Below are 16,351 nucleotides of genomic sequence, written 5' to 3' on the forward strand. Positions count from 1 at the left end.
AAACATATTTATTTAAATAAATTAAACAGATTTGTATCCATTATCCTGTTTTGAATGCAGTCATTAACACTTGCTCTAGAACAAAAGGCATTCCCTTCAGGATAAGATTTGTTCAGATAAGTTTCAAAGTTTGAATATTGGATGTGATGTTGAAACTAACAGCAACTTTACGTGAATGGAGTTTACGGCAGTCTTCTTTTTTTATTACACACATTGTTTTTTAATGAAGAGGCGCTGATAGCACAGCCTGTTAGGCCTCTCACGATAATATTTGTTGGACCAGATACATTTTCCCGGAATGATAACGATAAACGATAATATTGTCGGCACCGTTGGCAAAACCAGTTAGACCACGACATAAATGATAATATATCATAATAAGTTCGAAGTATATCCTTTCAAACAGAACTTTGTATTGAACATTCAACATTGCAAATGAAATTGAAATAATATTCAAATATAATTAATTATATATAATAAATAAACAGTTAATTAAATTATAAATAATTAAATCACCACAACCAAAACAACGCATTAAATAGACTCCAGGCTGGAAAACAAAGCTCTCTCTCTCATATATATCAATATATATATATATAAATAAAATAAATGTGAGCACAACATTGTCCTCACATGCAAAAAAACTCCTTAAAACAACAGTCCAAGTGTGCAGTCCACTGTCCATACAAAGACCCAGATGCCTCAACAGGCCCATATCCAAATCGTATTTCAAAGATTCGAGCAAGGAGCAACAACATGTTTGGCATTGATGTAAACTGTTGAGAAGGTGGCTCTCCATCTCCCAGCTGCCCCGTGTTTGCCACCAGCTGGGAAAAACGGAATGGGGTGGCGTGGTTTTGTGTTTCAGGTGCAGTTTAAGGTTGGTCGTATTGCTAGCTTTTGTTGCTAACCTTTTAAAACAAATGCGACACACACCGCCTCATTCAAATCCGTAGGTTCGCCTCGGTTGATTTGGCTTAAATCTCAAAATACTGCCATACCGGAGATGTGTATTAGGTTTTTGCAACCACTTCCATTTTCACTTCAAATTCCCCTCGAGTAAGTCACACGTTGTCTCCTGCCATTGGGTCGCTATATCCTTAATTTGGCTGCTACACTGCTGCACGCGGAGTGTCCTGACCCTGGCTGTGTCATGGGCTGTTGTGGAGCCCCGCCCCCTCACAGCGCGCCCGGGCTGGCAGCCACAGCCGCCGGGCTCAAATGCCTGGTCACATCCCTTATGTAAACAAACTGTAAACAGCAATTTTATCGGAGCTCAGAAGAAGTTATCGAGTCCATCTTTATTTATCGTAACGATAAGTCAATTTACTGATTATCGCACAGGCCTACACTGTGTTTCCACCTTTTTCATTAGTGTTAAGTGTTATTCAAATCAAAATGTCATTAGGTTTTATAACCAAAAGACCTAAATGCTTGAATCACAGAAACCAGTGTTTAATTCTCAGAAATGTAACTAACCCTAATCTCTTTGACAAATGTTGATGTTCCAGAATGAACCCGCGTACGCCTGTCAAACAGCATGGATCTGACATGAAAATGAAAAGGTCTTCATCTCAAATTCGTTTTGAAACCAGCTCCACCCATGGTGAAAGGATAGTCAGGGAACTACAGAATAAAATATCTAACACAAATCTTGTAAGTCAACTTAAAAATGTAATTGAAGAAGTATTCAATATTCCTTTTTGAAATACATAATTGTATTTAAACGAGACCCTCAATGAGCTTTTAGTCTTGGCCTCTCATTGCATATGCTTCTATCACTTGTTTTTATTGTGAACCTTATTTCTTTATGTGCTACTTAATACAAAATCTAAATCAAAAATCAATTGAAATAGCACAAATAACAGATAATCCAGCCTTGTAGTAATTTGACTTGGATTATTTAAAGAGGAGGAATTACAATAAAAATAAATCACTTGTTATATCCATTTCCTAAATTCTTGTTTTTCTTTAAAGACCAAATCTTAAAATTGCAATGTAAAAGTATTTCCTGTTTAATAGTGTAAGAAAAACTACTCATTCAGGTTCCCAAATAACAATCAGGAGATAGTAAATACCTGGGGATGAATGTTTAGGTCGACGTTCACGGGACATGACGAGCTGCCTATAGATGAGAAGAAATAATGACAGAAGTTATTTTATTCCTACAATTCTTCCCCTTTCCTTTGTTTAAAGTAAAGAATTGAATACAAAATGAGCAAGTAGATGTACAGGCCATTTAAAAAATATACATTTGACTCTGTGTTAAATACTTATTATGTAGAATGATTCTTTCAGACCTATTTGTGTATTTCACAATTTGATTATATTTAATGAACGCATTATGTGTTAATCATGTTTAATAGTAGCTGTTGAAATACATCTAATTTCAGCTCATTTATTACTGTTTTTTATTAATTGATTTTTTGGTATCATAATGTATTTTTGTTTGATAATCGTGATATCATTAATATTAGTAAAGTGGGATTTAAATGTTCATTAATTCCCCCCCTAAATGTAGGGCAGGATACCTATAAAGTAGCAGAAATAACAAGTGAAATGATTTAAATGTCCTGAATTAAATTAAAATGTGTGTATTTCTTGTTAACTTAAATATATTTGATTAAATATCAAATAGTTTCCTGTAATCTGAAAAAACACATTGCGTGGGTCTCCATTTTTATAAAAAACAAAATGTCCTGACAAAGATAAAACAACAACTTTTATAATATATCCATAACTTTAATGGCAGCTTCCGTTGTGGTAACAATGTACAGTCAACACAAAAACATCGCGACCTAACCGTCACATTAACGGTTTATAAAGCCGTTAAAAAAAGTTTTCTAGAACCATGAGGACGTTTGTGCTACGCTAACTGAGTCCTAGCTAGCATACACGGTTAAAGATATGTATAAACAGATAGCATTCGAGGTAACGTTACAGTCACGAATAGTATTACATATATACATATTTTAAATATGTACTGAGACTGAATCAAAGTAATTGTATTCTTGTATGGGGATATACGTTTGTATGTCGAGGGTTTTGCATCGGCAGTTTCAGCTTACCTTTAGTGCGCCAGCAGTTATTTGTAAAAGTGAAAGTGAAACTTATCATGACCTCCAAAAATAACAAGGAAATGTGACATCCAGTTGGAGGTTGGTTGTATAGAAGAACCACACGGATTACAGGGAGCAGACATTAATTAAAATACGTTTTCTGAAATCAATTTCAAACTAAACCTCCACTGTAAGAATATCAGTCTTCCTTATGGATCATTCAGGCAGATATAATTGATTTTCAGGGCGGTATAAAGTAACATATACAGGGCTTATTTGACACGAGAGATCTCAAAAACTTCTTCCGCCTGGTCCCGCCCAGTAGTCTGCCTGTGATTGGCCTCGTTGCGACTATGCGCCTGTTTTGATTGGATGGCTCTTTTTTTTTTTACCAGCTTTGTGGGTGCAGATATACATTACATTACATTGCATTTAGACTGACGCTTTTAATCCAAAGCGACTAAATAAGTGCGTTCGACCAACAAAAAAAAACTTGAAGAAAACAGAACATATAAGTACCATCAGGTTTCATAGGAGCTAAAAACATTTCTAAGTGCTACTCAATGGCTTTAGGATAAGCCAGTCCCTTTATTAGTATATAAGTGGCTTTGTTAGTAATTTCTATCGCTCGAAAGTGGAGTCGAAAGAGATGAGTTTTTCAGTCTGAAGAAGATGTGTACAGCTTTTCTGCTGTCACTGATTCTCAATGTGGGGCTCATTCCACCATTTTGGAAGCCAGGATAGCAACCCACGTGTTTTTGCTGACTGGAACTCGGGTCCCCTCGCAGTGCGGTGTCAGCGAGAATGTTTGGCTGATGCAGAGCGGAGTGCAAGTGCGGGGGTGTACGGTTTAACCATGTCCTGCGTATGTAGGAAAGGGCCAGATCCCATTCACAGCATGGTAACTCAAGTATCAGTGGTCTGGAAGTGGATCTAGCGGTTACTGGAAGCCAGTGGAAGGAGCGGAGGAGCGGCGCGTGTGGGAGAATTTAGGAAGTTGAAGGACCAGGACGAGCCGCTGCATTCGGAGAGCTGCAGAGGTCGGATGGCAACATGCGGTAGATCAGCCCAGGAGGAGTTGCAGTAGTCTAGTGCGTGAGATGACGAAGCTGGGACCAGAACATGCGTCGCTTTCTGGGTCCAGCGGGACTTAGACTCCCCTGACGCTCATCCAATTCGTACTTGTAATTTCTCTCATCTATAGCAGCAGATGTTCGTTGTAGCAGCGATGTTTGCAGTGAAGGACAGTTTGTTATCTAGGATCACACCCAGATTCCTTGCAGTCTGAGTCGGGGAAACAACAGAGGTGCCGATGTTGATTGTTAGGTCAAGAGTGGGACAATCTTTTCCCGGAAGGAAAAGCAGTTCAGTCTTGTCAAGGTTGAGCTTGAGGTGGTGAGCAGACATCCACCGAGAGATGTCAGCTAGGCAAGCAGAGATGCGTGCGACGACCTGGGTCTCTGAGCGGGGAAAGGACAGAATGAATTGGGTGTCGTCAGCGTAGCAGTGGTTTGAAAAACCATGCGGGCTAATGACAGACCCGAGCGAGTTTGTGTACAAGGAGAAGAGGAGGGGACCAAGAACAGAGCCCTGAGGGACCCCTGTAGTTAATTGACAAGGGTCGGACTCGGACCCTCTCCAAGTTACCCTGTAGGTGCGGTCTTTGAGGTATGAGGTGAGGAGGGAAAGTGCAGTGCCTGAAACTCCAAGTTCTTGGAGAGTGCGAAGGAGGATCTGATGATTCACCGTGTCGAATGCGGCAGACAGGTCCAGAAGGATGATGACAGAGGAGAGGGAGGCTGCTTTAGCTGTATGCAGTTCCTCAGTGACAGTTATATACTAGGCTCGTCTCGCACATGCGCAGTACAGATCGGGAAGGGGGACAGATCGGGTAGTGACAACCTCCTCTTTTCTATGGGCTCAGAACAGTCTCATAATACACACATGCACACAGAAGGATTCACACTTGTATTTCATGATCCGCAAAAGGATTCACATTGTATTTCCGGATCCACACTTGTATTTTTCAATGCACACACAAATGTGTTCCGTTTCATATACATGTAAATAAAATCCAAATACAGAAAAAAGTTTTACATATGTATTTTTAATCCACACATATTTGTTTTCCGTTTAAAACCTCTGAACCTGCAAACACAAACCGCTTTCTGTGCACGGATCGCTGTGCATTCGTGTGTGGGTTTTTTGAGACTCCCCTGACGCTCACCCGATTTGTATTTTTAATTTTTTATATTTTAAATGTTTTCTATCTATAGCCAATCAGATGTCTCCTTCATTCTAAGCCAATCACATGAGTGCGCCCCCACGAGGGTAGGATTTATTGCGTTCATGACACTTCATATACGCATTTTGCGCTGTCCGGTCAGCTCGCTAAACAGAGGGCGGAGCATCAGGTGATCATGCAGAGCTGCGTGTCTCCGTCAGACTCAGCAGCTGATCTGATCTCTCTCTCGCGTCCGGTTATACTTCACTCGCGTTTATGTCCATATCGATCAGATCCAGCTCTCCTGATCGGCCTTTATAGAGAGCACAGATCAAACTATTAAGAGTGAATATCGGCCGATAATGACCGGCGGGGCTCCCCCCCCGTTGACAGTTCACTGTCTAGCACTGGCTTCGTAGTGCACTGATCGATTAGGCTAAGCTAACCTGTAGCTGCTCCCTCCACACTCACAACAACTTCATACAGACATAAATAAAGCACCTGTATTCGCCATACAGGAAACACACATTTAAAACGGTTTTGCCTGCCGTTTTTGTGTACACACAAGCATTAATCAATGGTTCGGAAAGTGGCGCTGAACCTTAATAATATAAAGGCTTGTATTTGCGTGCATTTCCTGTTCGGAAAGTGGCAGTGTACTGAGAGTGGAGGTGTCCTGAGATTAGCGCCTGCAGGCAGGTCCCATGGACCTGTCAGCTCCGGACTGCGCAAAATGCGTTCATGAAGCGCTACGTCATGAACGCAATAAATCTACCCTCGTGGGGGCGCGCTCATGTGATTGGCTTAGAATTGAGGAGACATCTGATTGGCTATAGATAGAAAAAATTACAACTACGTATCGGCTGACCGTCAGGGGAGTCTCAAAAAACCCACACACGAATGCACAGCGATCCGTGCACAGAAAGCGGTTTGTGTTTGCAGGTTCAGGGGATTTAAATGGAAAACAAATGTGTGGATCAAAAATACACATTTAAAACTTTTTTCTGTATTTGGATTCTATTTACATGTAGGCCTATATGAAACGGAACACATTTGTGTGTGCATTGAAAAACACAAGTGTGGATCCTTTTGCGGATTATGAAATACAAGTTTGAATCCTTCTGTGTGCATGTGTGTATTATGAGACTGTTCTGAGCCCATACAAAGGCATCATAAAACGCTGCATATGCAGTCAAGAGACTAGAGAGTGCATTTGTTTTTTGAAGCAGAAAGAACAGCGGATTTATGTGGCAACATAAAAAGGTAAATATAACAATATGAGAGTGACGGGCTATTTAAACATTGTGAAGCGATGGGGCTTTCTTTTCTACTTGTGCTGAAATTGATCCTGAACCTAGTTTTGGGTCATTGTCGTTCATGTCCTTACCAGGAAAAGCCTTATAACACTAAATAACATTTCAGAAATACAATACATAACCGTTACAGACTATACAATTTACAATCACAGCATAAGTATTGGAAAATAAAACTCAATTCATCATATCCTAGATGATATAGGGTCCACCAGCTCAGCTCAAAGCATCTACACCTGATGTACCTTCCTCCAATTTAAAGCTATTTTTCCAAACACTCTAGGAAGCCATCTCCTCTCAGCTATAATCAATCAATCTGTGAAAATTGAAAGCCGCAGAAGGATCATACCTTAAAGCCCTCTTTCCCGTTTGAAGACGGACATTGGCAACAGATAGCAAGAGAATCTCTTGAGGAAATGTCACAGAAAAAGGGACATTTACATATGGAGAGAGCAAGTTAGAAATGGCTTTATAAATGAGGACATGCCAGTGATTAGGGATGTAAAATCAAGAACAATCAACCCAAGCATATAGGAGCAATGTTGACTTAGGGCCTTACATTTTTTATCTTACATCAATGTTTAATTGCTGGTAATGTGCCATTAAAAGTGAGGTGGATTTGTGTGACACAAACTAAAAGTGATTGTTCTTGTTTTTAGAAGTATCCGCTTTGACCTCCAGTGCTGATTCCAGTTACTACCATCTTCTGACGTGGTGTTCTGCCTTTTTATTTTCCTCTCTCATCGCTTTGATCTTCCATCGTTATTAGAGCTTCTTTGGGGCCACGGTGGTTAGAAAGGAGGCACTTTAGTTATTCCACTAGGATATTTTGAGGTGTTTCACTTTCATGTTGCTTTGTGCTCATCAACTCCTGGAAGAGCTCTGTACCGCTCTTCTCGCTAAAGTAAGACAGAAGAAAGCGTTTCAATTCAGCCAGAGTCATGGCATCTTTATTGATACGCATACCTTTGAACTGTCTCGGCTTTATTATGCAGAAGACTCCTTGGATGATTTCAGATCCCTTCAAGAGAACATGCTATTAGCGTTACCATGTAAGTGAGTGTGTGTCTTACTGTTCTGGCCTGTGATAGACGGTGGTTGGTCAGGTGTAGTGGTTGAAGATGTGTTTAGCGTGCTATAAGCTTCTTGACTAACTTTTCATAACTTAAAATAAACTAAAGTGTTTGCATTTTAGTTTAAGAGCTACAGTAGCTAGGTCTGCATTTCTTGGTGTCAAGTTGATTTGTATCTTTACCTGCTCTGTACCAGGTCTTAGGTTAGTTAGGAACATATGTTTGAGAATTAACTTAGGCATGGTCAAATATCATCACAACTAACCTGTAAATCCTGGGGTTGAAGTTATTCTGCCAACACGGACTCCCACAACATGGCCTGTTGGAGGTCCGTAAGCCTAATACCTCATTAGGCAATGCAACCTATAGAGCTCAAGAGCTGATGAGCACTAGCCCTGAAGACAGTGAAACACCTCCACAGCCTCTTTCACAGGGTAACTGGACTGAAGCATCAAGTGAAGTTTGCCATCTGACACACTGTGATCTGACACTACTGATATTGAGTATAACCTCCACATTACTTTTTTGGAGGTTATACTCAAAATAAGTTGAAATGAACTTTAGCACTATTTATCAGTGCAAGTTATGTCACACACCACATTAGAAGATGTCTCAACAGGAATCTGCATACAGCAGGAGGTCAAATAAAATATGACTTCTTAAAAAAAAAGAAAATAGGACTACCTTAAGTGGGAGTTACATTTCTTTAAGTAGTCATTATAATACAGTATTAATGTTAAAGGTGGGGTAGGTAATTGTGGAAAAACCAGCTCGAGTGCGCTAGAATTTGAAAATACACAGCCGGAAAAAATCTGCCACTTCCTTACAGACCCCCTCCTCCAACACACACGAACGCGCACATGACCAATGAGGGCACGAGATAAGTTTGTGCACAGATGGAAGGCTGACAGGCAGGTAGGCCATCCAGTTATTTTAGCCGGGCCGGCTGCTTTTTACAGTACTATGGCTTCCACAGATGACATTTTTTTATGGATTTGTTGTCAAAGCACTTAAGATATTCATTGCTATCGGGATGTTAAGAGCATTCCATGGAATATAACAAAAAGTGTATCTCAAGCCGGTTTCTCAAACGTACCTACAGTGGCGGCTGGTGGAAAATATTTTTGGTGGGGCTATGGAAATGGTGACAAAACCATACTAGGGCATTTAAAATCAGGAGACTAAATACGAACAGTGTGTGTGTGTGTGTGTGTGTGTGTGTGTGTGTGCGTGTGTGTGTGTGTGTGTGTGTGTGTGTGTGTGTGTGTGTGTGTGTGTGTGTGTGTTTGTGTGTGTGAGATACTTGCCAACCCTCCCGATTTTCGCGGGAGAAACCCGCATTTCTCCCGATTTCTGACAAAATCAGATTTACTCACGACTGTTTCCACTCGGACTTTAATACAGGTACACCATTGTTTGGTTTCCATGGTAGCGCGTCTCTTTAGCAGCGCGCGCAACTCAAAGTCTGAGAGGGTGAGGAAGATGAAAACTGAACAAGAATTGACAACTCGACCCTCTGATCACTCCTTTCCTGTAAAATACAGGTCCAGCCCACACATATGCTCCATGGTGCCACAGGCCTTGCCCTTACAACTACAATAAGCATGCAAATGTTAATCTACAGCTCCGGCGATCCACTAGCACCGGAGTCTACAACTGCAGACGCAGCCATCTCCTACTGTAGCGTCACCTTGGATACGAGTCTAAACAGACACACAGGCCAGGGCGCTGAAAGGGCGCCCTTTGAGCATCAGATCTGACGACGCTGATTGGCTGAAATTATGTTTCGGCGGCATAGTTTACAGATAGCAACAGTCAGCTTGTTGGTTGCAGCTGCTCCGGCTGAGGGCTCTTTTCTACCGCCCGGACGAGAGAGGGTAATGATACACGCTGCGGCCAGGCATGAAACATGTGACTTATCAGTAACTTTAGACATGGTAAAACAATTTTAAACAAGATTTTATTGTAGATTATACATTTTACTGATACCAACTATATAATATTTACCTTGTTCTTTAAAAAGAAAAAGAAAAAAAATATATTTTTTGGAAATATATTTTTTTATGAATTTTTAATTTTTAATGACAATCAAACATGTGGGAAGAGGGGGGGCGGCGCCCCTAGCGCCCCTATGGACCGGCCGCCACTGCGTACCTATACCCCACCTTTACAGTAAGTAGTCCCTGACAAGGCATTAAAACCTGACTTTGAATGAAAGAGTTAAGTACAACAACATTGATCTATCCCCACAATTTGTTCGCAGCATGGAAGTAAAACCTTTTAAAATATATAACATAAATGTGTTCACTTGATTGAAACTTGGAGAACTGGCAGAAAACATAAAAACAATATGACCTTTATTCAACCACACTGTGTTGTATTGATTTTGTGTTCGTAATGTATTTAAATAGTTTGACTTGATCATTCTGACACAAGCTTAATGAATTAATGGATGTAGCTAGTGTTCTAATAGCTTGGCGGGCACTACTCAACATTAATACTGTATTATAGTGACTACTTAAAGATATGTGACTCCCACTTAAGGTAGTCCTATTTTTGTAGAAGTCGTATTTGATTTGAAGATTCAAGTTGAGCACTTAGGACTTTCTGACATCTTCTAACATGGTGTGACATAACTTGCACTGAGAAAAAGTGTTTCAGTTCATTTCTGACTGTACTTTACTTTTCAGCCAGGTCCTGGTGGATGGTACTCAGGAAGACAGTCAGAATGCAAACTTCACTTGATGCTTCAGTCCAGTTACCCTGTAAAAGAGGCTGTGGAGGTGTTTCACTGTCTTCAGGGCTAGTGCTCATCAGCTCTTGAGCTCTATGGGCTGCATTGCTTAAGGAGGTATTTGACTTAAGGACCTCCAACAGGCCATGTTGTGGGAGTCCGTGTTGGCAGAATAACTTCAACCCCAGGATTTACAGGTTAGTCGTGAAGATATAGTGATGTCACTATGTCGTGGAAGTAAACAAAGCAACAATCGAGGCGTTTCGGGCAGGGGGGGAGTCTGTGGGAGAAAAACTCCCTTTAATCGTGAACTTTGAGATATTAGCCTTTGCAGACCATTGACATGCAAAAAGAAAAAAGATAAAACACCCCCCAAAAGCATAACACAGCCTCTTTAAAGCTAACCCCGGATGTGTTTGTTCTCCTGGCCTGCACTTGCAAGATAGCAAGTTGTTTTCTTACTGTGTGTCTGCTAGAAACAAGCAAGGTCCTCTGTTGGTTTGTTTTTGTAGGTCAAACACAAAGACTGCGATGTTGTAAATACAAAGCAGCTGGTTCACTTCACTCACTGAAGTAAAGACCTATATACAGGTAAGTCCTCCTCTCCTCTGGTCTGCGAAATACAATGATGCAGCATGAAGGATACAAACAGATACTCAGTACTTTCTCTCGGTCTTGCTCAGAAGCCTACTTGTCACTCTCTCTGATGCTAGCTGTATTTTAGCTACATATTTATTGAAAATCTATGCGCTGTGCCGCGGCCCGGCTGCAAACACAAAGATTTTTTTCTCTCTCATAAAAATATTATTTTCGATCCTCTGAGTCAATCTGCCAGTGGTTTGCTACTTAGTTATTTTCCAACTGTTGACAATATGTCTGACTCTGCTGGTTTCTTTCTTTCTTTGTCAATGTATTTCCCTCAATAGAAGCTGATTGCGAACATTTTCACACATAACACTGTAGGGGCATTCTCAGAGTGTGAGCAGATATTTTTAGGGGCACCAGAGGGAGTTAAGGCAGTCAAGTAACAAATGACAAGCAAGTGGGTAACCTGGATTTTCTGAGACACAAAAAGAACCCTGCAAATCCCCCGGGAGTATAAAGATTCCTGGCCCATAACGGACTTTCTACTTCTTTTCTGGAAACATGATATCACACAGACAAGGTCCTTTCTGATGTCTATATTCCTCTCTTTTTTACTATAACTCTACTCTAGAGTCCCGCTGTCACACAGACTTAGCTGCTCACTTCAACACACATTAAGACGTTCTGTTTCGTACTACTCTACGCTGTGCCTCCACTATCGGCACGGTGCCTTGCGTGGGCACAGAGAGTGAGTGGTCACATTACACTGCGGTTACATCACATTCCTTCAGTCTCCTAAGCAACCAGGTACTGTAACAACAAAAGCAACACAACTACGTCCCCGTTATGTCATCCTCCGGTTGTCACGCAATTTTTAAGGTTCCACACGACACAGGCTGTGCGTAGACGTGGATGTGTTTGGTGCAGTCAGTGCTCTTACTCTGGAACAATGAACACAGCAGAGACAGGGCAGTGGGAGGTGTGAGGTTGTTGCTTCTGAGAGCAAACAAATATGAGTTGGGAAAGAGGTGTATCTTGTTTTTCCCTGAAAGAATATGTCAAAGTGACTAAGCTTAAGCCCAAACTCTGATAGAAAAAAAAGAGCCTTGATGCAGGTGGGCAGCCCATTGCTTTTTTTCAGAAACACAAGAAAAGAGAGTGGTCACTGCCTTGGCCCATATATATTATGCCACAGTTATGTAAAAAAAACAACAAAAAAAACACGGAGAGAAAAGAAGGTAGAAAGGAGACAAACCCAATGAAGAGGGTGTGATGATTATGATGAATGACTATGAGAGAACAATGTAGCTCCTCAATGATGTGTCTGTCCACTTAGTCCTTTTCGGTGTGTTCAGGCAGACAAAAGCATGCCTTGATTATTTAAAGTCAATGTCAATGTTCCAAGTAAGTCAATACAGTTTTTTTTAAACTGTTGCCTAGCAGTAGTTTTCATCTTGAAAGATATTTTATCCAGGGTTATACCAATGTTTAAACACAGCTAGCTAGCATGTCCATTGCTAGCTAGCTTACAGCGTATGCGTGTACAGTTGGAACATTAGCAGGTTTGGTTGAATCATCAGACTACACAGCCAGTTCATTGGTGAGAGGTTAACATTGACTTTTTTCTTCTTAGTGTTGCCCATGAACACATCATTTTAATCATATTTCCTTGGTCATTACAACGTAAACCTTTTAAAAAGTATTTCTGGTATATTACAGTTTGTGTTTATTTTTTAGATTTAGCTGCCATACCATTCTTCTTTAGTCCATACCACAGTGGGTCTGACCGATCAGCATCCTCTGAGGAGCTAATGGCAACTACAGGTGTGTGTGCGTGCATTAAAGAGGTTAACGTAGATGCTGCAGTAGCATCAGTTATATCAGGATCTTCTTTGAACAAAGAGCAAAGAACGGCACTGAAGTCTTTTCTCGTTGGAAAATATGAATGTTTGCTCTTCTCCCAACGGCTTTTGTATTAGTTTAATTTACAGATGGATCATCCAATCACCTGAAAAACTATTTATTTGAAAGTGAAATTTGTAATGACGGCTTCTCACGATGATCCAAAAACGTCCATCTGGAGCGTTAGATTAATCATGCTTATCAGTTATGATAATATAGTTAACACTGACAGCATGAAATATGAGCAGTCGGGTGATGACCAGATTATCTAACACTTTATTCCTAGGTGAAACTGAAAGTGTAAGCACGATCATCAATAATGCATTATTTCACAGATCAACATTTGGTATTAATTATACTGCCCACCTAGGTTTTCTCTGAAAGTTTGTTTAGCCTTCACGTTTGTTTGTTATTAAAATCAGGTCTTCTTTTGACACATTTGACTTATCTTCGTTGATGATGCCATGTTCTCAGATCTTAACAGATACAACTATGCGAGCACTACTGTACGCTACGGCCAACAGAAAAAAGGTGTTGGTTGTTTCCTGGAATTATAAAGGCTTGATTTGTCACACAAACGTCCTTCAGGTGTAACCATTGGCAGCATTTTGCACAGTGCCATACTGTAAAACTGATTAGTACAAATCTGGCTCGTGCTTGATGGACATTACCTCCATGCCCTACGGAGCTGCCTGTCCGTCACTGCCGCTTTTTTCCTCTTGTTTTGGATTACATTTGAAAGATTGACATTCTGTGCTCTGGAACAAAATACTATTAACAGACACACAACAGCCTCTCATAGCTTTTTTTACGCCGCCAAGCCTAAGGACATATTATTGTTAATTGGATTCGGTACTTGCTGTGTTGAAAACAATTTACACATAGTCACCAATGGTGACTGTTTAGCATCATTTGGAAATGGTCATTATCTTCTGTCTTTGCCCAGAATAATGATTGTTGGCAAAACTCAAATTTTGCAGACATCAAACCAAGAATCTCGCTGCACTGAGTTATAAAACAAAACATCTTACACGTTATTCAAGAGCTGGGTCTAAATGGAACATCTGATTTAAAATGGAGACAGCACAGCAGCGCTTCATTTCCTCTTTGTTCTCGTTGTCCCCTCCTCCTTTAACCCTGGTGACTCTTTAAAGCCATCTATGAATATTCCAGCCGCCAGCAGGGCCTCTTCATTTGGTGATTCAGCCTGTGAGTAGCTTAATGAAGAGGCCCTGCTGGCGGCTGGAATATTCATAGATGGCTTTAAAGAGTCACCAGGGTTAAAGGAGGAGGGNATGTGCAGTACCAAATATGTAAAGCACTTTTTTGTTAATGTATGATTTGCTGCATATAAGGAATAAAACAAAAATCCTCTGTCGTACCATATTGAAGTATCATTATTTTTGCATCGTGTTGAATCGCATCGTATCGCCCCGAATCGCATAATGTTGAATCAAATCGTATCGAACTGTATCGCAACAGGGGTGAATCGTATCGTATCGCATCGCCTGGTGTTTCAAAGGTATCGTTAATGTATCGTATCGTGGCAACGTATCGAGATGCGCATCGCATCGGCCTCAGTGATGCACATCCCTAGAATGCACACAAACAAACACAGAGCGAGACAAACAGATGCACCGTCAGACAGACAGCCTGCATCTGCTGGAAGCCACACAGACCCTCCTCCATCACAATCACACACACACACACACACACACACACACACACACACACACACACACACACACACACACACACACACAGTCCTGCCCAGATACAATGCTGACATAATTCACAGGGTGTTAATTTATGTAAAACATATTCCATTTCCTCCATTGCCTCTGCTACTTTTCATACTCATTTTCAATGTTTCCTGCTCCTGGGTCTGCTCTTTCTGTCACTTACACTATGATTATGTTCATATACATAAATATTGGACTTTTATATAAGCTACTCACAGGCTGAATCACCAAATGAAGAGGCCCTGCTGGCGGCTGGAATATTCATAGATGGCTTTAAAGAGTCACCACACACACACATATAATAATTGATCAATAAACGTTTACCAATATTTATCAAGCTTATTTATATGAGAGAATGTATTCCTGACAGATATTATAGTACACCGCATGGACACATTTATTCCAGATTTGACTGGTTAATGTTTATTCATCTCAGAAATGTAAAAGAATTTCAATAAAGATGTTCTAAGCTAAACAAGCCAGAACAGCAGCCTCTTAAATAAGTTGCTTTTTCAGTTTTTGTAATCATTGTTATTAAATATCTCTTGTTTTCTGGCTGTTTGGTGGACAAATCAAGTAATGTTTTAGACTCTCTTAAATCCTAGAGATGGATAGATTGATAATCGCTTACATTTTCAACTAATCATTCAAGAAATATGGCAGTAAATGCCTTTCTTAGTCGTACTTGGAGATGTCCTGCTCTTCTCTGTTTAATATCATATTTAACTGAATATCCTACATTTTATGGCTGACAAACTAGACATCATCTTAGACTTTGAAAAACTCAGTTGGACTATTTTCATAGCTTCACATTACTGAAAGTCAAATCAACAGAATAATTAAGGAAGTAGAAATACATTTTAAGGCCCAATGACACTGACAGGGAACTGCTTTAGGCTGGTTTAGGTTCTATCTATCTGAACGCTCTCAGTTTGTACGTGTTAACGATGAATCTTCCACGCAAACCAAAGTTAGCCATGGAGTGCCACAGGGCTCGGACCTATTTTGTTCACACTATATATGCTTCCGTTAGGCAATATTATAAGGAATCATTCTGTAAACTTTCATTGTTATGCGGATGATACTCAACTATATTTATCAATCAAGCCTGATGAAATTAATCATCTAAATAAAATTCAAGACTGCTTCAAGGACTTAAAAACGTGGATGACCTTTAATCTTTTGATGTGTTAAACACGACCAAAACTGAAGTTATTGTACTTGGCCCAAAGAATCTACGAAACAAACTATCGAAAGATATACTAGTTATGGATGGCATTAAGTTGGCCTCCAGTGAGACTGTAAGGAATCTTGGTGTTATATTTGATCAGGATTTATCCTTTAACGCCCACATAAAATCAATTTCAAGGACCGCCTACTTCCATCTACGTAACATTGCAAAAATCAGGCATATCTTGCCTCAAAACAATGCAGAGAAACTAGTACATGCATTTGTTACTTCAAGGCTGGATTATTATAACTCCTTATTATCAGGGTGTACCAAGAAGTCAGTCAAGTCGCTTCAGCTGATTCAAAATGCTGCAGCTCGTGTACTAACCAGAGTTAGGAAAAGGGACCACATTACTCCTGTTCTGGCTGCCTTACACTGGCTCCCTATAGAACACAGGATAGAATTTAAAATTCTTCTTCTCGCCTACAAAGCCCTTAATGGGCAGGCGCCATCTTACCTTAAAGAACTCATTATACCCTACTGTCCTA

At 40.4% G+C, this 16,351-nt stretch overlaps 1 protein-coding gene and 1 long non-coding RNA gene across 2 annotated transcripts in view; both read right to left on the reverse strand.

Annotated features, from left to right (window-relative positions):
- LOC104966374 (TANK-binding kinase 1-binding protein 1-like) overlaps positions 1 to 16,351 on the reverse strand; it is a 39,846-nt gene that overhangs the window by 17,651 nt on the left and 5,844 nt on the right. The gene's annotated exons all lie outside the window — the stretch shown is intronic.
- Positions 1,590 to 3,463, reverse strand: LOC104965720 (uncharacterized). The gene is made up of 3 exons (XR_800571.1): positions 3,069 to 3,463; positions 2,079 to 2,125; positions 1,590 to 1,626 (listed from the first exon to the last, which is right to left on the reverse strand). It is a non-coding gene; the product is annotated as an uncharacterized lncRNA (long non-coding RNA).

Source organism: Notothenia coriiceps, unplaced genomic scaffold (genome assembly GCF_000735185.1).
Source record: "Notothenia coriiceps isolate Sejong01 unplaced genomic scaffold, NC01 NC01_scaffold00037246, whole genome shotgun sequence".
Taxonomy (NCBI): Eukaryota; Metazoa; Chordata; class Actinopteri; order Perciformes; family Nototheniidae; genus Notothenia; species Notothenia coriiceps.